The sequence below is a fragment of the Pseudorasbora parva genome, chromosome 7 (genome assembly GCF_024679245.1).
Source record: "Pseudorasbora parva isolate DD20220531a chromosome 7, ASM2467924v1, whole genome shotgun sequence".
In the NCBI taxonomy this organism is placed as follows: domain Eukaryota; kingdom Metazoa; phylum Chordata; class Actinopteri; order Cypriniformes; family Gobionidae; genus Pseudorasbora; species Pseudorasbora parva.
This window is the reverse complement of record NC_090178.1, coordinates 29,847,297-29,874,859: the sequence shown is the minus strand read 5'-3', so window position 1 is coordinate 29,874,859 and position 27,563 is coordinate 29,847,297. Positions and strand designations below refer to the sequence as shown.

Below are 27,563 nucleotides of genomic sequence, written 5' to 3'. Positions count from 1 at the left end.
TAATTTAAAATGTTTTAAATGTCATTTAAAAACATATTTCTTGTAATTTGCAATGATAAAGAGACATGGGGAGTTTGGGGATCCTTCCTTCATAATATGTAACATAACATTTATTCTTTCCAGCTGAGTTAGAATAAATATAGTGTTGCAATAATTAAAAAAGTTTGCAAACTGACAAACTGTTTTTAAAAAGATATTTTGAAATAATTATTGGTTTAATCCCTGCACTGGAAGACAAAAGACTTTTTCTCTGACCATATAACAACAGTATGAATTTTGAGATTAATCATGTTTCTATTACATTGCTCATTGAATATATCCTTCAAGTATTCTTTCTCCGTGCATAGGCAATAATAGCAGTACAATGCAGGCTAATTGCACTTTTGGCAAATGGAAAAATTTAAAACAGATGTCCTGAGAAAGCCCAGACAGAACATTGCTGTCAAGTAGACTGGAGATACAGTGTTTGATGGCCAGGGAGAGAAGAAAAAAAGATTATTGACTTGTCGTTTTTACACTTGTTCATGCTGGACCTAAAGCAATATATCTAATAAGACTATTATTTAATTCACATAAAGCTAAATAAACAGTTCTAAGGAGGGAGAACGCATATATGGCATATGAGAATGGACTTCTTTGCAGATAGCTAACTGTATTTCCTGAAATGTCATTTAACTATGAGTAATTGATCACTGAATTTGTCTTGGCATGTCAAATATTAAAGCCTAGTTAGCTGTGATTTAGGTTTAATTAATTGGCAGTTGTTACAAGAATTCTTTTATACATAATTAGAAGAAATATAAGCTACTGCATAGTGAAGTTCATCTGAGGAAACATCTCAATGAAACCAGCAACACTTTTTTTTATTTTAAATATAACATTTTTGAAGTGTAAAGCTGAGGTCTTCAACCCTGCTCCTTGAGACCCATGGTCCTGCAAAGTTTATTTTCAACCTCAGCACACGTGTGTTTTCAAACCTTCCTGAAGAGCTTGATTAGCTGCTTTAGGTGTGTTTGATGAGAGTTGGGACTAGTTCGGCAGCTTCTGTGTTTTCATATAGCATGCGGAACTGTCCTGACTCTGCCATCATGTTAACCCGGCTCACCGACTCTATACGATGTGATTGGTCGATTGGTTTTTCCAGCTCACAAGCCAACAAAGAGTTGCTAGATGCCCTGGCAGCAAATTAGATTTGCTGCCCTTAGGGTGCTTCTAGATTTATAGGCTAACTGGAGCTGCCAGTTTGCTAACTTTCAAAAGATTACTAAACAGCAAGCACAAACTACACTGTAAAAAATTCAACTTATGTTTGAGAAAAATTTAGCTTTTTAGTATGAAAATTTTGTATGAAAAATTTAGCTTTTAACGTTTATTTAACTATTTAACATGAAAAAAGTTGAGATAACTCAAACAAAGTTTGTACAGCTATTGATCCTAAGTTGAGAAAACTCTGCACTGGTTTTAAGTTCGTTTTTTTTTTTTCTCTCCTTAAAAAGTGGAAGCCGGAAAACTCAGTGTCCGAAATCACTCACTCGTTTTCATTCACTCATCAAGTCGACTATTTTAGTGAAGTAATAGTAGGGATGAGGGTATACAGACAAGGTCTTGGAACACAGCCAAGGTCTTCAGAGTTACTAAAAAATAGCAGATAGTGAGTTTGATTATGACAAACTCTAAACTCTGCCAGACAGGATGGATTTGAGGAACCCAGGATTACGGCACATGATTGAAGTTACTTCAATAATAAGTCATTTCAGAGGAAGAACAACTTTTTTTTCTCCCATTGGAATAATGCGCACCAATTAATAATTCAGAATAGTGCCAAGAACATAAATTTTAATTTAATTTGAACTTTTAGTAATATATTAGTACTTTCTTTGAGGCCTTTATATTTACTTAGCTTCTTAAGTGTCAGATTTTTTCCAAATGTTCATCAAAGTTTTCTTTTGAAGTGATTTCATAATCATCTGAACATGAGGTACTTTTTCAGACATGTCATTAGCAAAGGTTGAAGAAGGTCAGCATAAAATGAAGGAACAGAGATCCAATTATTTCTGCTGTTTACACATGCACGTATACTCACATGTTTGCCGAAGCCGTTTTAAAGTGCAATCAGTCATTCAGCCTTACAAAAACATCTACTGAAAACTTGGTGGTTTATGTTCTGAATAACCAAACAACCTTATCACCTGGTTTATACAAGTTGTAAAGGTGATGCATATATTTGAACAATGATTAAAACAGTTTCAAAAAATCACTTATTTCACCAGTATAACTATGCATCTGGAACTGTACTTGTTCTGTACTTTATTGTACATAATTTGACATATTGTACAATTTACATTTGCATATAGCAGATGCTTTTATTTTAGTGAAAAATAAAAATAGATTCAAAATATGTCAAAAATGATGGGCTTTTTTTGCGATGCACTTCAAACTGTCACAGTCTCATTTCCTGTTTGAGCATGAGGTAACTGGGAGTGTTCAGACTGGTCCGTTATTGCAGGGGTCACACACGGACCTCTTGTGGGACCGAAGGAATGAGGGAGCTGGAGCTGCCAGGGAGCTTGCACATAAACTGCCACCTTTCCACCCGCCTCTGGTCATCATATGTTGGTGTACAGAAGATGCATTGTTGGCAGAGGCTGGGGAGAATTTGCATCCTGGACTTGTCCTCTCACAGGGGTCACGGCTTGTAAGGCCAAATCAAAACAAATAAATGCACAGAAGGATCTTTTGTTCAACTAACTGAAGTTTTATAGTCTATCTGCCTTATACATCAGTCAATGATGTAGAAACGATCTTTAAAAAATAAGTTCTTAGGAATATAATATTTGTAATTGTGTTAGTTTTATTATAGTTTTTTATTTTAAATGTTTATGTAATTTTAAAACTTAACTGTCACATTTTTGAGAATAGACTCAAATGGTTGTAATTCAAGAATGCTTTGTGCTTTGGGATACAGACCAAAGTTTGTTCTTGTTTTAACCTCTCTCTGTTGAAAAGATACTATTAAAAAAATAATAATTAAAGTATGAAAAAGTTATGGAAGTTTAAATTGATTGAAAATCAAATGTATTTATATAGCCACAGGGTGTCACCCACCTTCCATTGATTTTTTTAAATGCATTGTTTTTATCAAATTAATACATTTGTATCCAAATAACTTTTCCAAATTCTATCACAAAACAGTCACCAAACATGGAACCCAGAGACTCCTTTAGACGATAAGTGTTTTGTCAAGATTAGAAACGTTATCGGATAGCGCTACAACCAACCAGAGCAACGAAGGTGAAACAGAGCTTGTTGATAGATTAAACATTCGCTGTATCTGGTCAGCAAAACTCCGAATCCCTTTTTAAGAATGACTTCAGTGCCGTTCTTTGTTCTTTTCTCAGAGAAAAGCTTAACTCCAAGTCTTCCAGAGTCGCGGTCAAAGCTGATTCGAAAGACTACCGTTCGCCAGTTTCTGTGTTTACTAAAAGCACGCAAACGCAACTCGGCCGTCGCCATTATGGCCCCGCCCACCGACTCTATACACAATGTGATTGGCCCGGCAAGAGTTAGGCAAATACAGCTCAGAAGGGTATTGAGAGTTGCTAGACGTCACTCGCGGGCAGATTAAATTTGCTGCCGCTAGGGCGCGTCTAGATTTCTAGGCTAGGGGAAAATAGGACTTCATGTTCATGGATGCGATTATTAACGTCACTGTAGTGTGAAGCAGAGCAGGACCGAATATTGAGGGAGCTGAGCAAGACACTAAACCTCAGGTTGTTATGGATGAATTGAAGTTGTATTTGTAATTTACTGTAAATCAGATCTTCTAACCTTTTGACTATTTTTCTAATATACAGGAAAGAAGATAGTGATGTAACCTATAGACGAGCCAGGAGCAGCAAAGCAACATCTCAGCATGTGTAATAAATTATTATCTAGAGTTCATAAAAAGCATTTGAGCACAATTATTTGATTAGACGCTTTAATTAATGGTCTTGCATCATGGGAAACCTTATGAGCAGAGTATTGATCTGCCCTGGAGAAGCCAGGTGCCTGTTCTGCATTAAGGATGAGAGAGGGCAGAGAGAACAACAAAGAGAGAGAGAGAGAGAGAGAGAGAGAGAGAGAGAGAGAGAGAGAGAGAGAGAGAGAGAGAGAGAGAGAGAGAGAGAGAGAGAGAGAGAGAGAGAGAGAGAGAGAAATGAGAAACGCCCTATTCAATTTAGACATGGACACATGTGCACATGTTCTGAAGTTTAACGAGGGCCATAAGACCCAAATTTGAGAGAGACAGAAAGAAATGAAAGAAAGGCCAGCGAACGACAGAGTGAAATGATTGGCGCCAAGAACTGATGCAATAATTTTTCAATATTATTACTATTAAGACCCCTCGGCGTCAGTTTTTAACACACAGGGTAACCCTTTAACATTTTTCAATGTGCAGTGAGCTCCATTGCTTTCTTTGGGAATGTTATTGTCAGGATGATTGGGTTATAATTTTGCCATATCCTCTGTACACATTCAAAAAAATGCTGCCCGAAGAAGCATTATGTCAGTTTTGAGAAAAGGACACTTTGATTGTAGTGGAATGGTTTGTTTGGACATGTCCAGTGAAACCTTTACACTACAATCAAATTGGACTTCCAATGAGAATGCAGTGCTGAATATGTATGATATTCCGTGTTGATTATTTATGCTTGGGTGACAAAAATACTGCTTTGCTACACTGCTACTTGTAAAAAAAATTCTGCTGTTGGCCCTTCTAACTTAATGTAAAAGCTATGATCATGTACAGTATGTGTGACAGAGATTACCTTGGGTTACTTGCAAATGCAAGGCTAAATCTCTGGCCTCCTGTGGCGCTGCAGCAAATCACTCACAGGTGAGCTGTGTGAGTCTAACACAAATCAGGAACACTGCTTTATTCTCAAAGCACCCACTTCACCGAACTGACAAAAAAAAATCTAATAAGTAAGTGAATAAATCAAGTCCAAAGCTTTTGTGTCTCAAGAAAGAAATGAAACATTAGATGGTGTGCTATCTCAGACTGTGTAGCACAATGAAAAGTGATTGCATTCAAAGCCACGTGAAATTACAGCTGATATTGATGGCAATCAAAGCACTGGCCTTACAATAAATCACGAAATATGCTCTTCTGAAATCAGTCTTCAGGGAGGATATATTTACCAAGGCCATCAAGCATAACAGCCCTCAGGGCATGGACTCCACTAGACCCCTGAAAGTGTGCTGTGGTGTCTGGTATTTAAATGTTAGCAGCAGATCCTTTAAGTCATGCAAGTTGCGAGATGGGGGCCTCCATGGATGTCCCTCAATTGGATTGAGATCTGGGGAATTTGGAGGCTAAGTCAACAACCTCAAACTTTTTGTTGTGCTCCTTAAATCATTCCTGAACCATTTTTGCTTTGTGGAAGGGAACATTATCCTGCTGAAAGAGGCCACAGTCACCAGGGAATACCGTTTCCATGAAAGGGTGTACATGGTCTGCAACAAGGTAGGTGGTACGTGTCAAAGTAACATCCACATGGATGGCAGGACCCGAGGTTTCCCAGCAGAACATTGCCCAAAGCATCACACTGCCTCTGTCGGCTTGACTTCTTCACATTGTGCATCCTGGTGCCATGTGTTCCCCAAGTAAGTGACGCACCTTGACTGGTCTGAGGCCGTGCAGCCCCATACGTTACAAACTGCAATGCACTGTGTATTCTAAAACCTTTTTATCAGAACCAGTATACTGACCTCAGCAGACTGGATACACCCCACAAGTTAGCCTATATATATGAGATTGTCTCTGTAAATACACCCACATTACAATATTTTAATTTAATGTTATTTGGTAAACCAAAATTGCTACTGAACTTGACAGCCAGGGATCCATAATCACCAAACATTAGTTTCAAGGGAAATAAGGATGACCCTCATGCAACTTAATTTTCAAAGTTTTGTTTTTGGTTTGTCATTGTCAAAGTAAATAGTTTTAATTCTCCAGTAAAACATTACAACATTTGTTTTAAGCATATCTTACTGTGGAAAAAAGATAATAGTTTTAGCCAAATATAGTTTGCCAATTTTTTGAAAGCATGTTGAATTATCTGTCAATGTTCTTGAAATTTGTAACAACCTCTTTCCCAGCATCTTTCATATACAGTACTTACACATCCCAGGGAGTTTAATATAGAGGAGACAGAATTTCTTTCCCCCATATTTAACTTTTGGAACAATGCTTGTAAAAGGCGCTATACAAATAAATTGAACTGAAAACTGAATTGTGCCTCGGAAGGGAAGATAAACTGATTTCATTTGAGGGGTTATAAAGGATAACTTAGTTCATTGCTATCCTGCTGAATCAATGCTACCAGATCATCCTCTTTACTCGTTTGTTTTGTATTACACATACATATATCTTATAGCTTACATTGCCAGAAGGCTAAAATCACAAAAACACAAAATGGAGATGGAACATATAAAGTCATATAGCATCAAAATCCAGCACTTGTCCAGACTGAAGCATTTCAGCATGATTAATGAAATGAAACACGAGAAAAAGCAAGAGAGAAAGAGAGAGAGAGAGAGGAAAGAGGGTGTGAGAGACAGAGAAAGAGAAACATTAGAGAGCGGTTTAATCCAAACAGCTCCACTTGGCCACCTTATTTCAGTCTCAATATCACAGCAGCTCTGGGAGCCAGACTGTGAAACTCTTCTGACACACTTTCCATTGAGTTCCATCAGAACTGGTGAGTTAGTGGGTCACTGTATACACCCAATACAAGTCTCGTACAATCTCTCTCACAGTCTGAAGAGATGTGCCGTTGGTGAAGTTGCATGGACTCGATCTGGGTGGTTTAAATGCAGACACACACAGGAAGTTATTCATCTAACATTGACATCCAGCGGTAAACACAGGGCTTTTGTATACAACCTTTACAAACCCAATGGCCACTACAATGGGACATGCACCGCAGCCTTTAATTTTAAGCATAAAGTGGAAAACTAGGACACTTCACAAATGTATAAACAGATGTGTATTTTTTAAACATTGTGCGTCAAATGAAATGTTTGAATAATTACCTTCAGATAGTCCATTAAATTGGCATAAAAAGGATTTGTTAAAAAAAACAGTTCTAGGAAAATCACCAACAGCTCATGGTGTTGCAACACATCTTTTCAACAGTTTACAACAGTAAGTATAACAGTAGAGAGGACAGATGCTTGTAACCGTAGGTAGATGGCTGAAATCACTACATGATTGTTATAACCTCCTGATGACAATAAAAGTACAAGATAGACTTAAATGGCAAAACCAATTAATTTTTAGGTGTAAAAATCCACGTTAGGCTACTTCTGGATTATAATTTGATTTGCAATCCAGTTAATGTATAAACAACAAACCTGGTATCATCTGGATCTGACGATTCTCTCAATCAATTTTACATACTCAAATAAAAAAATGGAAATATTATGGTTAAAGGGCTGGAAGGAGCAGTTCACACTGAGGATGTTATTTACTTAACAATAAAGTTTTAATAATCACTTCACACTGAGGTTGATATCTAATGATACTTAACAATAAAGTTTTAATAATCACTTCACACTGAGGTTGATATCTAATGATACTTAACAATAAAGTTTTAATAATCGTCCTAATTCTGAAAGAATGTCCATATGTCTGTTATAACAATAATGACACCTGATAAAAAAGATAAACAATACCATTGGACTAACTTTTGGAAGGATTTTTCCAACTGATGAAGGATTAAAACTTTGACAGCCAAAAGCCGCTGAAGACCAAACTGCAGTGTGTTTATAATGTTGCAACACTGAAATTATTTAACTTCTTTCCGAATTATTATTATGAATCAAATATTACAAATTCACCACCAATTCGCCACACTGTAAAACAGCTATATTTTCTTAGGAGATCTGGCATCCGTAAGACCTCCGATCATCTTCGGTACACAAATGAAGAGATTTTTGTTGAAATCCGATGGCTCAGAAAGGCCTTCAATGACCACAATGACATTTCTTCTCTCATGACCCATAAAAGGCACTGAAGACGTCGTTAAAAGCCCATACTTCGCGACAGTGGTTCTACAATAATTTTATGAAGCGATGAGAATAGTTTTTGTGTGCAAAAAACCCCTAAATAACTTATATAGTGATGGCCAATTTCAAAACACTGCTTCCTGAAGCTTGGAACCGTTATGAATCAATGTATCAAATCAGCAGTTCAGATCACCAAAGCACATGATTTCAACATTATTTTATTTCTCTATAACTTTTTGAAGGATATTGGTTTACGTATACCCTTTTTGAGCACTTGAACATAACGAGAATTCAGTGTTTGTGATTAATTGTAATTTTGAGTTCAATTTTGATTCAGTATGAGTAAAGACTTTTACTGAAATTGTATCGAAATGAGACTATAACTCGTAATGGAGTAATTTTCGCTGTAAGGTATCCATACTATTACTCAAGAATGGTTTTCAGGTTCTCTTTACACTTCTGATTTAAGCCGAGAGCACTGATTTAACAGAGACTTTCCACTGAAAGCCACTCCCTGCACGGTTCACCCACAGGTGTGACCTCCAACCCTTGCAGAGGTGGTGAGGTAATAGCAAAGCAGGTGTGTGTGTGTGTGTGTATGAGTCTGGTTGTTTTCCTTGCAGCTGAAAATCTCCAAAGAGTGGTGTCTTACAGATGTGCAGGGCTTATAGCGCTGTGCCAACTACTCATGCTGTGTGTGATCTCACTCCATGCACACTTAAATGCACTCGAACAATCATGCTTTACACTCCTCAGAACCCTGAGTCAACCTGTCCACTCATTAGGCACCGAATCACAGCTCTCAGTGAGGGCCATGCTGTTTGCTTCGGGGAAAACTGACATTTGTCAGACTCATATTCTGAATCTGAATATGACGAAGTCAGGCTAAACTTTATTATGTCTGGTCTCTCAAAATCATTTCAGATCTTCAGCTGGTCAGGCTGGAAGACAGGCTGACCAACCAGCTTAAGCCAGCTGAACACCAGCTGGCCAGGCTGGGAGACCACACTCTAAAAAAATGCTAGGTTGCCAAGTTGGGTTGGAAATGGACAAACCCAGAAATTGGGTTGTTTGAACCCTAGTAAATGGACCCATTCAAACAACCCAATTTCTGGGTTTGTCCATTTTCAACCCAACTTGTTTTTGTTTTTTTTAACCCATAATTTTTTAGAGTGCAGCTACTTTCAGCTTAAACCAGCTTTTAGCAGGGCACGATTTCAATGTTTTCTTAAATTTCAGTGTGGACGAGCAATTTTTGGAAAATGCTTGAAAACACTACACTCTAAAAAAAAATGTTGGGTTAAAAACAACCCACCTTGGGTTAAAAATGGACCAACCCAGAAATTGGGTTGTTTGAAAGGGTCCATTCACTGGGTTCACACAACCCAATTTCTGTGTTTGTCCATTTTCAACCCAACTTGGGTTGTTTTATAACCGAGCATTTTTTTGAAGTGTATGGACAGAGAGCGTTTTGAGAAAGAAAAAAAAATCAATTTTCGAATGTACCAGGCTGTTGCCAGAGATGCGCTATCAATTATAAAACTGCTTATCGTTTGCAGCTGTATTTTAAAACAAATTGAACAAATGCCTCATTTGGCATTTGGATAGTGAATACAGAAGCTCTGGGGATGTATTTTAGGAGCTACTGAACTCAGTGACCTACAGGCGGTCAGTTATGGAGGGAGAATTTAACTGAAACAAAAGCGTCTTGAAGAAAAGGCTCCCACAATGTTGTAAAGTGGAAGGATGCCATTAAAGCAGATGCTGCCATGCCAATATTGTTTGCCAGGTTCGGGTCTCATGCAGACTCTCCAGTCATACACACACACATAAACACTCACACAAATTAACAATAATTGCCCCATGTTTGTTCTTAGTAAACCGAAGGGATTCTCTGTATGGGAATGTACCCCAGACAGTTTCAATAAAGATATACTCATATTTCACACACTTTCTCCTCAATAGCAACGCTTGTGTGCATCTCCCTCTGGTGGAGGAACGTGAGAGAGGTGGTGGAGAATTAACTTTTTTTAATCGCCAGAGTCCATCACAGACTCATATGACATGTAGAGCTATACTTGTTCAGCTAGGCAATGCTTGTAATTCTAATATTGACTTTAAATGTCTAAAAAACTTCATATTGACTCATAATGGAACCAGTCCAGACAGGCGCAGCTGTGTTGGGGGGGGGGTTAAACTGTGTGCTTTGCAAATGACCAATGTGGAAAAACACTGTTACTGTTTTGCTGTGCCAGATAATGCAGTGCAAACAAATAATATTATTTTGACAATTACATTTTTAGGTTTCGTACCTAATGATTACAGACAAAAAGAGCATGAGGGGATTCATCTTTTTTTCTTCTTTCTGGAACTGCACATTTAACTAGTGCCAGAATAGAGACTGCCAACATCCATTAGTAGAATGAAATTACACTGTTTACACGAACACATGCCTTTCTGGGTCTGTTCCGAACAGAGAGATTAACAGAGTGGCAATAAATCTGTGAGCACACAGTGACAATGAGAGCAAGAGTGTGGCACTTTAGTCATCTTGCAAAATCATTTAATATTATGATATGTATCATGATAACTCTCTGAAGATTTATAGCAAGTTAATGGATATGACAATGTTAATTAATTTATTCTTGGCGGAATAGATCTGCTATGCAGCTGCTGTTGATTATTGCTGTTGTTCTAGAATATTGCTGCTGCTGCTGCTGCAAAGCAAGTACATGAACTTTCTACTGCCAATGTGCTGCTGTGAGTATGTAAGACATACTGCTGCTGGAAAAAATAATATATATATATATATATACAGTCTTGTTCAAAATAATAGCAGTACAATGTGACTAACCAGAATAATCAAGGTTTTTCGTATATTTCTTTATTGCTACGTGGCAAACAATTTACCAGTAGGTTCAGTAGATTGTCAGAAAACAAATGAGACCCAGCATTCATGATATGCACGCTCTTAAGGCTGTGCAATTGAGCAATTAGTTGAATTAGTTGAAAGGGGTGTGTTCAAAAAAATAGCAGTGTGGCATTCAATCACTGAGGTCATCAATTTTGTGAAGAAACAGGTGTGAATCAGGTGGCCCCTATTTAAGGATGAAGCCAACACTTGTTGAACATGCATTTGAAAGCTGAGGAAAATGGGTCGTTCAAGACATTGTTCAGAAGAACAGCGTACTTTGATTAAAAAGTTGATTAGAGAGGGGAAAACCTATAAAGAGGTGCAAAAAATGATAGGCTGTTCAGCTAAAATGATCTCCAATGCCTTAAAATGGAGAGCAAAAACCAGAGAGACGTTGAAGAAAACGGAAGACAACCATCAAAATGGATAGAAGAATAACCAGAATGGCAAAGGCTCAGCCAATGATCACCTCCAGGATGATCAAAGACAGTCTGGAGTTACCTGTAAGTACTGTGACAGTTAGAAGACGTCTGTGTGAAGCTAATCTATTTTCAAGAATCCCCCGCAAAGTCCCTCTGTTAAAAAAAAGGCATGTGCAGAAGAGGTTACAATTTGCCAAAGAACACATCAACTGGCCTAAAGAGAAATGGAGGAACATTTTGTGGACTGATGAGAGTAAAATTGTTATTTTTGGGTCCAAGGGCCACAGGCAGTTTGTGAGACGACCCCCAAACTCTGAATTCAAGCCACAGTACACAGTGAAGACAGTGAAGCATGGAGGTGCAAGCATCATGATATGGGCATGTTTCTCCTACTATGGTGTTGGGCCTATTTATCGCATACCAGGGATCATGGATCAGTTTGCATATGTTAAAATACTTGAAGAGGTCATGTTGCCCTATGCTGAAGAGGACATGCCCTTGACATGGTTGTTTCAACAAGACAATGACCCAAAACACACTAGTAAACGGGCAAAGTCTTGGTTCCAAACCAACAAAATTAATGTTATGGAGTGGCCAGCCTAATCTCCAGACCTTAATCCAATTGAGAACTTGTGGGGTGATATCAAAAATGCTGTTTCTGAAGCAAAACCAAGAAATGTGAATGAATTGTGGAATGTTGTTAAAGAATCATGGAGTGGAATAACAGCTGAGAGGTGCCACAAGTTGGTTGACTCCATGCCACACAGATGTCAAGCAGTTTTAAAAAACTGTGGTCATACAACTAAATATTACTTTAGTGATTCACAGGATTGCTAAATCCCAGAAAAAAAATGTTTGTACAAAATAGTTTTGAGTTTGTACAGTCAAAGGTAGACACTGCTATTTTTTTGAACACACCCCTTTCAACTAATTGCCCAATTGCACAGCCTTAAGAGCGTGGATATCATGAATGCTGGGTCTTGTTTGTTTTCTGACAATCTACTGAACCTACTGGTAACTTGTTTGCCACGTAGCAATAAAAAATATACTAAAAACCTTGATTATTCTGGTTAGTCACATTGTACTGCTATTATTTTGAACAAGACTGTATATATATATATATATATATATATATATATATATATATATATATATCAATTAGACATAACAGATCTATACAGGTGGAGCAGAAGGTGGATGATTTTACACAAACTCTAAAAGTGTGCTGCAAACTGCTATTGTTCAAATACTGATTTATGCTAATATGCGTGGTGGTTAAAAGACGCAATGGCGATGGTTGGTGACAAGTGACTGTCTTTTGTGTATTATAAGTCAGTGAATAATTCACTCAAACAATTATTTAAATAATGATTAATTTAGGAGTTAAACAACATTACTTGCCCTGAGACACACAATGATTAATAATTCAATTTACATTATAGAGCTTTTCACAATACATATCTTTTCAAAGCAGCTTTACAGTAAACTGCATGTTTCTACATTATAATTTATATTTGTGTCAAAGTAACATGTCAAAAAATTGCCAACGTAACATCATACAAATCATGATGTAAGCTAATATCATACAAAGTAGTAATTTAGGCAGAAACAATGATCTCATTCAAACAATATTGCAAGTAGTGATTATAATGTGTACTAGTTACCTCGGGCCATGATGAAATGTATAACTGAGTATTGACATAACAGTGGAAACTTCCATGTTTTCTAATAATATTACCAAAAGGCAGCATGTACTGTACATATAGCATGAAAATAGCAGAGGGCCAAGAACAGACCCTTGGGGTATTCCATAATACTGTGAAAATATTTTTGTTTGTTAACTAAGAATAGAGAAAATAGCTTGCAATATTTTGTCTAAAATGTAGGTTATACAATACCAACTTGACTACGGGCTTTTGTGTATCATTGAATTATGCATTCAACAATTTTGGTCAAAAACAACGATTCAAATGTGCAATGCAATGGTTAATTCTGTGGAACAGTTTCCAATGACAGTCATTTGCTATGTTGTGTCAAAAATATAAGTTACTAAACATTATGTTTATTAAAACATTCATTTGTCAGGTATAGAGCAATCAGAACAAATAAAGAGTCCATGATGTTTTCAGAATCTTTTAATTTCACCTCTGATTTTGGCTTCAAACAGTGGAGCAGCCAGATGTGATTTTATATTGCTGGATTTGCTGTCAATTAAACTCTTTTCCAATAATGACACACACCATGACTGTAAAATTCTGGGTTATAAAAATGCCGACAGTAGTGAATTTGGAGGATTTTATCATCATTACCTCTAAACATCTGCCACACACCTACTTCTCTGATACACACACAATACATTATCAAAACATAAATATTTGAAACAGTTCTTCACATACAACTTTGACAGTCATTACTCTTCCAGGACCTGTATCAGAGCAGTTTGGTGAGCATTATGCTGCCCACACGGGGAGAATTAAACCAGGAGCCACCAAATGGTTCCACATGGGCTTCACAATAACATATTGCACATGCTAACAGGAAGAGAGCACCAGAGTGGTCATAGCTTAGTATAAGATAGTGGAAGGAGTGAAGATCGTTCACTGCATTGTTTAAATTAAGGTCAAAATATAGCAAAATAGTAAAAAATAGAGTATAAGTTATATTAAAAGACTTATATTCAAAAGACTGGGGTTGATAAGATTATTGATCGTAACGTAACGTAATTTGAATGTAATTAAATATTTTTACAAAATTCGTACTGATGTTTATGGTCTAAATTTATGTTTATGATGTTTATGATGAAATTTATGATGTTTATGTTGCTAGGCAACGTGGGGGAGAGGACGCTGGCGTTGTCTGTTCGCCGCTTCTCCACCCACAACAAATCATGTTAATGTACTATTAGATTTACATTTTATTTTATTTCCTTATGTTTGTGACTAGTCTAACAGTCAGAGCTACAATTGGGACTGTTGCTGATTGCTGGCAGCCACTGAGAAGTCGTTGTTCGTCGTTTCGCCGTTTTCAACCGCTTCTCTAATGTTTACGTTTGAATTGCTGCGGTTGGTTTCTGGTTTGGAGGACATTTGATGTTTCTCGCCGTGGGTGCTCACTGGTGGTCTCCCTTGGGCTTAAGCTGCATGGTGGCTGAAGTTTGCACCGGGCTAGCGTCATCCGGGCTCTTGTCGTCGGCGTCCGGCATGATGTTGGGATGTTCTGCTTCTCGGCTGCGCCGGCTGCGCCGCTGTTCCGTCCTGCATTGCGACCGTGGAGCGACATCTGCGCCGGCCCCGGTGTGTCCACAGAAGTGCCCGGAGGAATGTTCCTCCTCCTGCATGGTGCTGCAGCGATCCCCATCGTTTGAATCATCATGAAGAAGACCCATCATCTGGTCTTCAGCTGTCGTGCCTCGGCGATGTCATCGGGACACTGCCGCTGGGAGAAATCTGAAACATGGAGTGGACCACAGTGTGCTGCGGAGCTAACAGAGACTTCCACCATCAGCTGTTTTCTGTCCACCAGCAGCTCTGTTTCTGTTCACCATCAGCTCTGTTTCTGTTCACCATCAGCTCTGTTTCTGTTCTGTTTTCTGTGTTGGTTGATTGTTTGTAGTATTCTATATTTTTACTTGTTATTCATTTTTTGTTGTTATTCCCCCCCCCCCCCCTTGTTGCACTTTGAGATTCTTCGGAATGAAAAGTGCATTATAAATAAAATCTATTATTATTATTATTATTATTATTATTATTATTATTATTATTATTAAATTGTTGATCACATGAAAGAAAGAAAGAAAGAAAGAAAGAAAGAAAGAAAAATTGTGGCAGTTGCAAAAAACAAATTCTCCAATTGAAAGTTTTCTAGTGACTGATCACATGTAAATTCAGTTGGCCAAATTTAATTTCTGTGAATTGATGCAGTTTCATTCAAAGAAATTCAATTTGGCCAACTGAAAAATGTAGATGTGATCAGTTACTAGAAAATTTTCAATTGGAGACCTGAATGTTTTTTACAGTGTGGTCTGCACAAAACTAGCCTAACATTGTCATACTCAATTCTGGTCAGAATATGAGTCTGATACTGCTCCATTGAACTGTAATTATAGGGCGTGTTTCAACCGAACAAGGAAAGACCTCAATTGGATAGACCAACAACCAATCAGAGCAACGGAGCAACACTTAACATTAGTTGTCAAATGTAAACAGAACTCAACTGCACTGTGTTGCCAAGTCTGCGGTTTTGATCGTGGGTTGTTTTTCATGTCTGCAGGTCGAAGTGACCTTAATTATGTGATATATAGACCCAGGAATGCGAATTTTAGCAGGCCACCTTGCCAAAATAACACACATTTTACTCCCCAAACGCCATTTTTCTCCGCCATTCCCCCATTGTCATCACGGACACGGCCTCCATCAGCCAATACATTTCGGACAACATTCAGACAAGGTTAACAGAGGTCGAAACAAAAATTGCTGGGCCTGTTTGACTCAAGGTCCCTCTATATCATATTTGCTGAGAAACACAGAGTTTGAGCTCCCTCCAAAGATTCTCTATTAGGTTTAGGTCTGGAGACTGGCTAGGCCATGCCAGAACCTTGATATGCTTCTTTCCAGAGACACTACTTTGTTCTCGTGGCTGTGTGCTTCAATGCTCTAGTTGAGGGAAGGAGGTTGTTCCCCAAAATCTTGCAATACATGGCCCTCTCCTTAATACAGTGTAGTCGCCCTGTCCCATGTGCAGAAAAACACCCCCAAAGCATGATGCTACCACCCCCATGCTTCACAGTAGGGATGGTGTTTTTGGGATGGTACTCGTCATTCTTCTTCCTCCAAACATGTTTAGTGGAATTATGTGCAAAAAGTTATATTTTGGTCTGATCTGACAACATGACTTTCTCCTATGATGCCTCTGGATCATCCAAATGGTCATTGGCAAACTTAAGACGGGCCTGGACATGTGCTGGTTTAAGCAGGGGAGCCTTCTGTGCCATGCATAATTTCAAATGATGTCTTAGGGTGCTTTCACACCTACCTTGTTTGGTCCAGATTTTCTGACTTTTCAGTTTGGTACGAACCAAAATTACAGGTGTGAAACCTCCCTCGGACCATGGTCCGGACCAAACAGACGAAATTTGGTCCGACGAAAAGAGGTAGTCTCGGTCTGGACCAAATTGAACAAAGGTTCGGTTCGTTTCTTGTGTGAAAGCATTTTCTGTATAGTTTGGACTTTCCGACCATTTACAGGAAGTTCTGGTGTAGGATTAGTGAAAAAATAGATTAAACTCACAGCACATGCAGTGATGGAGCGCGCAGCATTTTAAACAGAACAGCTCAGTCAGCTCGCGTGAACAGTGTGCTTTGCTTGACTATTTATTTTCGAGCTTTTATATATATTTCTCATGTCTGTGAGACTATGCTGAGTTTCAGTTTATTTATGAGATTGCTCCAGTTCATGTGCAATGCAAACGATCGCTCCATCACGGTTTGTCTGCTATATTATTTATTAAAACTTATTTATTAAATTCAGGCAAATTATAAAACATTTATTAAAATTAAGATACAATTTATACAAAGCTTTCTACAAAACAAAACTTAATGAAGTGGTCAAAATCATTTCTGACCCGATGTCTTTGACATATATTGCACATCTGTGCGCGTTTCATAATCGATATAGCCTAGATGAAATTTAAAAATAACATTATAATATTTAAATGTAACTATAAAACAAAATACATTGTTTGGCTAAAAAAGTAGCCTAGTCTTCTCCTCCTTTCCTGTTGGTGCCGATAATGCACAACGAGGACGTTCATTTGGTGGATTTGCCTCGAGTATAGTTGGTGCTGCAGATAGTAATGCCATTATATTAACAGTATTGGCAACAATATGCATCTGTTCATTCATTCTTGTCAAAGTTAAGATGCAGCCCACATAGATGATGACGACAGGACGCCAGTGTGTCTGTAAAGTTATTTAGTGCGCTTGCATAACTGCAAACCAAAACAAACCAAATGGATACAATGTATCAAAACACGAACTTTGGTTCGGACCTTGGTGCGGACTTTCAGGTGTGAAAACGCCCTTAGTGTATTACCAAAAGTAACCTTGTAAACGGTGGTCCCAGCTTTTTTCAGGTCATTGACCAGCTCCTCCTGTGTAGTTCTGGGCTGATTTCTCACCTTTCTTAGGATCATTGAGACCCCACGAGGTGAGATCTTGCATGGAGCCCCAGTCCAAAGGGAGATTAACATTCATGTTAAGCGTCTTCTATTTTCTAATGATTGCTCCAACAGTGGACCTTTTTTCACCAAGCTGCTTGGCAATTCCTCATAGCCCCTTCCAGCCTTGTGGAGGTGTACAATTTTGTCTCTAGTGTCTTTGGACAGCTCTTTGGTCTTGGCCATGTTAGTAGTTGGATTTTTACTGATTGTATGGGGTGGACAGGTGTCTTTATACAGGTGCTCAAATACCTATTTGCAGCTGTATCATACAAATAAATAGTTTAAAAAAAATCATAAATTGTGATTTCTGGATTTTTTTTTTATTAGATTATGTCTCTCACAGTGGGCATGCACCTACACTGAAAAAAGTGAAACTACTGTGTCATTTATTTAAAGTACATTTTTACATTGGACTAAGTGAAAATCATGATTTCTGGTTTAAACCTGTTTTGTTCAGGTTTCCTTAAAGCAAATAACGAACACCCTAGACAAAATTAAAAGCAACAGTTTGAGTTAAATAGCATTTTTAACTCAAACCAGAGTTTTTAATGTCACGTGACCCCATGACGTCACATCAACGAACTCCTTGCTCGGCCAGCTAGAGTTTTTCAATCCGCCATTGCTCCCTTCGCTTCGAAGACATCAAGACTCCGGTCTGTGGCCCAGGAAATCTCCTTGACTCGGTAAGCATTCGATATTGTATTATTTTTTTACGTGAATAAGTGTTTTTCATTCATATTTATGGTTAGTGGCAGGATGGTCGACTGGGCTATTACTTTACATACAACTGTGTTTGTGCAGGTGTTAGCTAAAGCTATAGCCAAGCCTCTGTTTGACAAATTCAAAGTTAACTTTTTATTATTTCACTGTGATGTAACGTAGACTCACTGTATTCCGGACATGTTGCACAGTAAAAAGTCCCGTAAGATATCAATCCGCGGTAAAATAAACCTGATTGGTTCGTCTGTCTCTGGGGACATGCCTTCCAGACATTTCAAAGTTTGATTGACACATTTTGGACGAATCATTTTGGAGAAATCTTGAAAAAACTGCAAGGAGACGCAGTGTCCGGATTACCGTTAGGACTCACGGTGTTCCGGACGGCTGAAATTTTCAACTCACTGTGTTTCGGACAGGTAAGGAGGAGTCGTTTCTAATATAAAACGCAAACATTTTAACAACTATAAGTTGGTAAAATAAGGATATTAATCTTCATATGTTGTATATTTATTATTTATAAGTGTCTATACACTGTTTTGATTGACGATTGCTCCTGTGAAGCACATGACAGTCCAAAATGGTGAAGAAGACATGCATTTTTAAGCTTTTCTGTAACTTAGCCTAATGTTAAAATTGTAATGTTACAATACTGTTGTGAGTTATTGTAATTATGGCTTCAAGTGTTTTTAAAGCATTATGTTTTTCTTTTTAACAGGCGAGGAGAGAGGCCAGGACACACTAGTGAAAGGGGGAGACCTGAATGCATTTTTTGATGTTCATTTTTTGATGTTATTAAAAGTTCCTTTTATAAAATGGTCTAGATTCATTTTTATTTGGTCCTCAAATAACTTATTGTCATAGAAATTACGTTATGATTAATGTTATTAACGTTACTTTTATGGCTTAATTATAAGTAATGTTAACTTAAACATATGTTAACTTAATGGCTTGATATGTTGTGAAATTGCATGTTATTATTAGTGTGTGCTGTCCTAACGTTAACCAGATAACGTGAAATTACGCAGATGTGTTGAAATGATTTTTAAAACAGCATCTAACATGAACGTTAATTTAACTTGAGGTGTTTTAATGAGGTTGCATTGATGCGCAGCTGCCACTCAAATTCATGTCGCTCAAAGTGCCTCATTGAAAGTTTATATGCCTTTAAAATGTACACATATTTGCAAATTTAAACTCATAATTATTTTATAAGACCATAAGAATGTTTTTGTGTGTAATTTGCTGGTGGGCGACCATAGGTAAGCATGTTTTAAGAGCCAAGGTATTCTCCCCTCTTCCCTTAGTCCAGCCGGAAAACCCTCCCCCCGCCATTTTCTGAACAGTCATTGGTGCACGTTAAAAACTAGCGTTAATTTCTTTAAAATGACTGGCTCTGTGAACACAATGTATGTTGGAATTGAAAGAGGAGGAGGCAAAGATCACATGGATATATATAGATGCCGTGACCAGGAAGTGTTTATTTATAGAAATCGCGGAAAAGTTCAAGTGTCCGGAATACAGTGAGTCTACGTTAATGTAAATTTGATGATGCTGTATTGTGATGAGGCTTGTTTGTCTCTAACAAAGTTAGTCAAAGTGCTTGAATAAATTAACGTTGTTAAGTTATACCTCTTTTCTCACATGCACTGCAACCGTCAACTAACGTTAAGTTAATTTAAGCACCTTGCAGCCTGCAGGAACAATATATGAAAAAGCCAATGTCCGAATTAGCTAATGTTCGATTGAGCCCATGTGTAATAACTCCGGAAAATAATTATTCTATTAGGTATTCTACATTTAAATGAACTTTAGATTTTGAATAAAAACTCCCGCCCGAGCGCGCCCTGCCCCCACGGCACCGTTTTGATATCTCCGTGCATGGGGGATGGGATCGATCGCACTCAGAGCACTCGGCTCGGGTATTCATAACGGAGTGATGCAGACGGAGCAAAGTGACTCGTGAGTGTTTCAACTTTTCAAATTCATTCCTATGAAAGTTAAGCACAGGAATGTCACACGTACCGGTACTTTAGTCCCAATTTGGTACTGAAATTTAAAAAATGTTAAGATACCAGCATTTCTGTGGTACCGATTCGAGTATATCCGGTAAAGTGACCCGCTGCGTTCAGTCACTTCCTATCGTTACTGTGTATGTGAATATTAAGCTGCAAAATACTATTAAAATAGTACTCCTGCATGTTCTGTGTGAATGACGGGCACTTATGATGAATAGCTCTTTGCTCTTGTAATGAATGAACTGACTCGTGCTGCGTTTTGCATTTATGAAATGCATTGGAATAGAAAATGTGTTCTGATTTAAGAATTCATATTCCATTGTTTCACCTGTCAGCATAATCTAGTATTGTACAATATCACCAGTATGTCTAAGGTCTAATTAATAATGACAGTCTAGTGATTATTTTGGAAAGTGCTTTAACTGCCCCAACAACAACAAACTAAATTGTGACATTTCAACTTTTCCTTTGTTTTGCAGGTTGATTGTGTTTCCTGGAAATCTTGCAATTTTGGCCTTCTTGCTGAATTTGGTGAGTCCCAAAGAATACAACTGTGAACATTATTTTCATGTATTTTTAAATAGGAATGACTAACACTAGAGAATAGCTTTGAAATTACCACAGAGGTATCCTTGCTAATATTATACACTACATAATAGTATAAAAATACAATGGAAGGTTCACTTCATGTCAGTATTTAATTTATTTGATATATTTATTACATTTTTTGAGAGAACCCCAAATCAAAACTAATCTAGAAGTTACCCAATTTAATGTGGTTTCTTTTACCAGGCAGTATAAATAAATCAATAAAACGCAAAGTTATTTCATGAAGCTTCAAATGTCCTAAAATATGGTGTAGAGATACTCGCAAGAAATCACTTGAGCGCTTGTATCCCATTGAGATGTGCCATATCGTTTAATTTGATCTCACTTGCAGGCAGTGATGGCGCATTACATTTTTTAATATAAATACTGTTGTGTTTCTCGCATAAACTGATCGTTCCATGTCTTAAGACATCAATGTGTCTCCACGAGCCACAGGGTTTAATATGGATCCCTATGTCTGTGTGTTTTTTACTCTCATAGAAGTAAAATTGACATGCATTATACGAGCAATGAGTTAAAAATCTTCATTTGTGTTCTACACACCTACATCTTGGATACCCTGGCGGTCAGCAGATAAACATCACACTCTCATTTTTGAGGAATTCAAAATTTCCTAAATGATATTGACTGAAATTTCTTCTTCTTTTTTGCCAGAACTGTCAAAATATATTTGTTAATCAATTAATTTGTGAATATGAATTTAATGTAAGATGCTATGCCCAATTTTGTACTACAGCTAATACTATTGTTTCTTTTCTTGTTTCAACAAGATCCTTTTGGATGGGCAGACCTGGCAGTCAAAAGGCCAGCCAAGTCGCGGGTTATTCTGAATCCCGATGACACCAGGAAGCTAATTCTCCCTCATGGCATTCCAGAGTCAATGGAGTATCTTATGGATGAAGTCCGGAAAGTGTGTGGGTTGAATGGCAATTTAGGACTGCAATACCAAGACAGAGACTTTGGAGATGCGCTAGTGAACTTGACATCTACTGTGGAACTTGAGGATTTGGCAACTATCAAGGTCATCCCAATAACTCATGATTGTAGCCAAGTAATCACTCTCACTGTCTGTGATGATATAGTGTCTGCTCAATCAGATGTAGTTAAGATGCATCTCTTAGCTCTGTATCATGCTTGAAGAAATTTTGTATCTCTATTTGCACTTTGAATATTGAGTACTTTGATTACGGTTGTACTTATTGTTTGCACTATGATTGACACTATGACAATTTGTGGAAAGGAGTTCAGTTAGGAGGTCAAAAGTTGTAGGAGCTCATAACACGTGCACCAAGTCTTAAAGGGTTAGTTCACCCAAAAATGAAAATTATGTCATTAATGACTCTGTCTAATGTCGTTCCACACCCATAAGACCTCTGTTTATCTTCAGAAAAAGTTTGATATTTTATATTTAGTCCAAGAACTTTCTGTTCCTTCATTGAACATGTATATGCGGTATACTGTCCCTTTCCAGAAGGACCAGAAAGGTAATAACAACATAATCAAAGAAGTCCATATGTGAAATCTGTGGGTTAGTTAGAATCTCTTGAAGCATTGAAAGTGCATTTTGGTCCCAAAATAACAAAAACTATGACTTTATTCAGCAATGTCTAGACGCCATTGATAATGCTGAATAAAATCGTAGTTTTTGTTATTTTGGGACCAAAATGTATTTTTGATGCTTCAAGAGATTCTTACTAACTACTTTGATGATGTTTTTATTACCTTTCTGGTCCTTCTGGAAAGGGACAGTATACTGTGCATACGTTTTCAATGAAGAGACAGAAAGCTCTCTGACTAAATATAAAATATCTTAAACTGTGTGAAGATGAACAGAGGTCTTACGGGTGTGAAGCGACATTAGGGTGAGTCATTATTGACATAACTAACGGAGAGTTTTAAAGGAGAGGTGTACGAAACAGTTTTGCATTAGCGTGGTTGCATTTAGTGGAAGTTTACATAAGGTTTAAAAAAAGGTCTGGAAAAGACCATTTACTTTATTCCCCAAGTGTTGATGTGTAAAATGCATACCGGCTTGCCTTACTGGCAGCACAATTTGACAACAGTGATGTATCTTATAGAAAAACTATCACAATAAACATTTGGGTGTTTTGAGAGAATATTCCTGTCTTTATTTACAGTAAGTCAACTATTTTCTGACAATGTTTTTGTTTTATTTTAAATGTAAATGTTTCTTTTATATTAAAGCAAGCTTAGCTTTTTTCATGGTAAAAGTTAAGTTGTAACAAAGCAAAAATAAATATTATAGTAAAATGTTTTCTTGTGGCTAAAGAAAATATGATTAAGTTTGTACAGAATCAGAAATTTAATTTGAGCTAATTTAAAAAAAATGCTTGTAACAAAATTACAGCATTTTATTTAGTTTAGACCAAACTAAAAATTATACTTTGTTATTATAATAAAAAGCAAGTTTTTCCAAAATACAAATTTAAGTTGTACCAAAGTAAGAAAAATGATTCATGGCCTCTATAATAAACAATATTTTTACTTTGTGTGAATGTAATTTTTTTATCTTGGGCAGAAGAACTATTTTGAATAATATTAAATTAAATTGTTAAGTTTCAACCAAATTAAAAATATAGCTTGAGGAAAAACTAATAAATTTAGCTGTAACAAATTACAGTAATTTTTTTAGGTTGGTCCAATGAATCATTTTTTTCAGTGTACGATGACAATTTCAGACCTCGCCATGATTTCTAAGTGGGAGAACTTTCAAAATAGCAGGGTGTTCAAATACTTATTTTCCTAACTGCATATATATATATATATATATATATATATATATATATATATATATATATATATATATACAGTCCCTGACAAAAGTCTTGTCGCTTATCTATTTTGTAGAAATACCTGATATTAACCTGACTTTTAATTAATTAATTAATTAATTGGTGTTAGAAATAGCTCATATGAAAAGCTAAAACCCTCCCAAATGATGTTTAATGCACTGAAATAAATAATTTTCACAGAAAAAATATTTATCATTTAATCAAGACAGAAAGGTCAAATTTTTGAAAGACAAAAGTTTTGTCGCCTATACAGAAATGTAACACATTTACTGCAAATACAAAAATATGTCAGCAAATTAAGTTGTTGCGCTGTGAGATCCAAATTTAATATCTTGTATGACTTCCATGAGCTTGAAGGACTGCATCCATGCGGTTTGGCAAGGATTCATACAATTTATTGATGAAGTCATCAGGAATAGCTAAGAAAGCAGTCTTGCATGCCTCCCAGAGTTCATCAATATTCTTTTGTTTCGTCTTCCATGCGTCCTCTTTCATCCTACCCCACATATGCTCAATGATGTTCATGTCTGGTGACTGGGCTGGCCAATCCTGGAGCATCTTGATCTTCTTCGCCTTGAGGAACTTTGATGTGGAGATGGAAGTATGCGATGGAGCACCGTCCTGCTGCAGAATTTGGCCTCTTTTATGGTTGGGAATATAAGAGGTAGCTAAGATTTCTTGGTATTTTAGACTATTGATGTTCCCTTCCATCCTGCAGATCTCTCGCACACACCCATTCTGGGTGTAACCCCAGACCATGATTTTTCCGCCACCAAACTTCACTGTTTTCTGGGTGAATCTCGGATCCATTCGGGCACCAGTAAATCTCCTGCAATATTTGCGGCGACTGTGGTGTAATTCAATGTAATTCATCTGAAAATCCACCTTCTGCCACTTTTCCAGCGTCCATCCTTTTAGCAAGCTGTGGGCCTTGGCAAATGCCACACGGTTTTTCAATCGTATTCTGTTTAGTGCTGGCTTCTGGGCACTGATTCGACCATGGAGGCCATTTCGAGGCAGAATCCGACAAACTGTTCTGGTTGACACAGGGACTTCAGGTGATCAGGTCTCCTGGAGCTCTGCTGCAGTGGAAAATGGGCTGGCCTTGGATTTTCGAGCCAACAAACGGTCCTCTCGAGCAGTTGTCTTGTGGGGTCTGCCTGACCTGGGCTTGTCAAAAACGTCTCCAGTCTCTTCAAATCTTTTTTTTATCCTCTGTACTTGACGCTGAGACACATTGAAGGTGTCTGCCACATCAGCAGTGGATCTGGTCTTCAGCCTCTTGATAATCAAAACTTTAGTCTCAGGGTGAATCTTAGGCATGTTTGCAGAGGTCTAGTTGCAGTTGATGTGAAGGTCTAACGTACTGGGGTTTTTTTATACACACTTGAGACCTAATTGATCCAATATTAGTCACAGGGGAAGCTCATATGACAAGGTGACAACACTTATGTCTTTGCAAAAATTGACTCAATGGGCTTTACCAAGCTGTGAATATTAGAATACTTTTTGAAAGTTTTGAAAGTTTAGTTTTTCACTGAAACATTATCACAAAAGCTGGTGGGATTAAAATGAGCCATTTCTTGATAAAAATATCTTGATTAGAAATATATTTCAGCGGCACTTTAGGTCAATTTGTACACAAGCAACAGGACTGTTGTCAGGGACTGTATATATATATATTTTTATTTCGTACGACTACAATAGAAAATAAAATTACAATCCCCCCCCCCCCCCCCCCCCCCCGACCTCAGTCTGAAAAATCCTGGCCTAAAGCACTATGTGAAACAAGTAGTAGTAACCCAGCAAACATTTGGACGTTTAAAGACCGTTGAAAAGACGTCAATCCGACACGTCCCGTCACGGTTGAAAAATAGTTCCAAAATGAAAGTTGAACCGACGTCTTTGACGTCATCTGGCCGTGAACTGCACGTCTCTTCTGCACGTCCCTGGACGTCTAAATGCGACGTCTTCTGGCTGTTTAAATGTGTTGCTACATAATTTACGTGTATTTATAAGCCTGCATATATAAAATAATTACACACCCATTGTGTAACATCGTGAAAGGCAATCAGTTATGGCGTGAGGTTTAACACATCTTGACAAAGGTTCAAAAAAGGTCCAAAATGGGTCCAGTCAGACCTGAACCTCCATACAACGTTTTAATCACGCGCATCACAAACAAGAACACATTGTGGACATAAGCAAAAAAAAAAGCATGTTCTGATTTACCACAACTTTTTATTGTTTTGAACAGCCACAACTTTTCCTCTTTATTTATTTTGCATCATTGTTTAACATCTGTTAACTAAACTAAAATACCAAATTCAAAATACTGAATAATTAGTCTTTTAGATAACATTTTACAATAAGGTTCAAAGTTAACATTAACTAATAATGAACTGCACTTATAAAGCATTTATTTATTTTTGTTAATGTTAATTTCAGCATTTACTAATGCATTATTAAAATCTTGTTAACATTAGTTAATGCACTGTGAACTAACATGAACAGCTGTATTTTTATTAGCTAACATTAACAAAGATTAACAAATACACAGTAACAAATGTATTGCTCGTTTCATGTTAACTAATGCATTAACTAATGTTAACTGATACAACCTTATTGTAAAGTGTTACTGCCTATATAAAGGGATAGTTCACCCAAAAATGAAAATTCTGTCATGTTTCAAACCTGTATACCTTTCTATGTTCTGCTGAACACAAAGATATTTGGAAGAACATTTGTAACCGAACAGATCTCAACACATTAACTACTAAAGTAGGCAAATAATATAATGTTAGTTAATGGGAGGTTATATCTGCTTGGTTACAAACTGGCTTCCAAATATATTTGTGTACAGCAGAACATTGAAAGGGATAACAATGAATTTTCATTTTTGGGAGAACTATCCCTGGCTTAAACACATTAAAGTTTTTTGGCTCATTTTTGTAAGCACCAGCCCAGCTCTTCCTGTATAGGGCTTCAGGTGTTCCTCCATCGCTGCATCAATCTCAGAGTCTGGAGCATTCGGGTTCCACCTCTTCACAGCCACAGCATCTGAGGGAAGGGAATATAAATATATATATATATATATATATATATATATATATATATATATATATATATATATATATATATATATATATATATATATATATATATATATTTTAATGAATAAAAGGGAAAATGTGAGGTAAATTACATGCATTTATTCTCAAAATAGCTTAATGGAGTACAGCTAAATAAAAAACAATGGAACAACATGTATAATAATAATAATAATAATAATAATAATAATAATAATAATACATTTTATTTATAACGCACTTCATTCCGAAGAATCTCAAAAGTGCTACATGGGAAAATGACAAAAATCAATAAAAATAAGTAAAATGATATAATAATAAAAACAATCAACACATAAAAGCATTACATTTTATTTTATTGTATAAAAGATGTTCTGCTTTAAATGGGTGTTAGATGGGTCCATCAGTTGGGGGATCAGCATCTGTCCCCTCCCTCTTCAATACCACTGTACTGCCCTAAAAAAAAAACTTAGGTGTGTGTCTGTGAGAAGGACCCTTAACTAGGTGTGTGTCTGTGAGAAAGACCCTTAACTAGGTGTGTGTCTGTGAGAAGGACCCTTAACTAGGTGTGTGTCTGTGAGAAGGACCCTTAACTAGGTGTGTGTCTGTGAGAAGGACCCTTAACTAGGTGTGTGTCTGTGAGAAGGACCCTTAACTAGGTGTGTGTCTGTGAGAAGGACCCTTAACTAGGTTTGTGTCTGTGAGA

At 37.2% G+C, this 27,563-nt stretch overlaps 1 protein-coding gene and 1 long non-coding RNA gene across 2 annotated transcripts in view; both read left to right on the top strand.

Moving 5' to 3' along the window:
* Positions 1-27,563, top strand: part of mrpl13 (mitochondrial ribosomal protein L13) — a 237,122-nt gene that overhangs the window by 87,743 nt on the left and 121,816 nt on the right. The gene's annotated exons all lie outside the window — the stretch shown is intronic.
* Positions 17,985-23,072, top strand: LOC137083783 (uncharacterized). Its single transcript, XR_010906603.1, has 3 exons — positions 17,985-18,294; positions 20,826-20,877; positions 21,726-23,072. It is a non-coding gene; the product is annotated as an uncharacterized lncRNA (long non-coding RNA).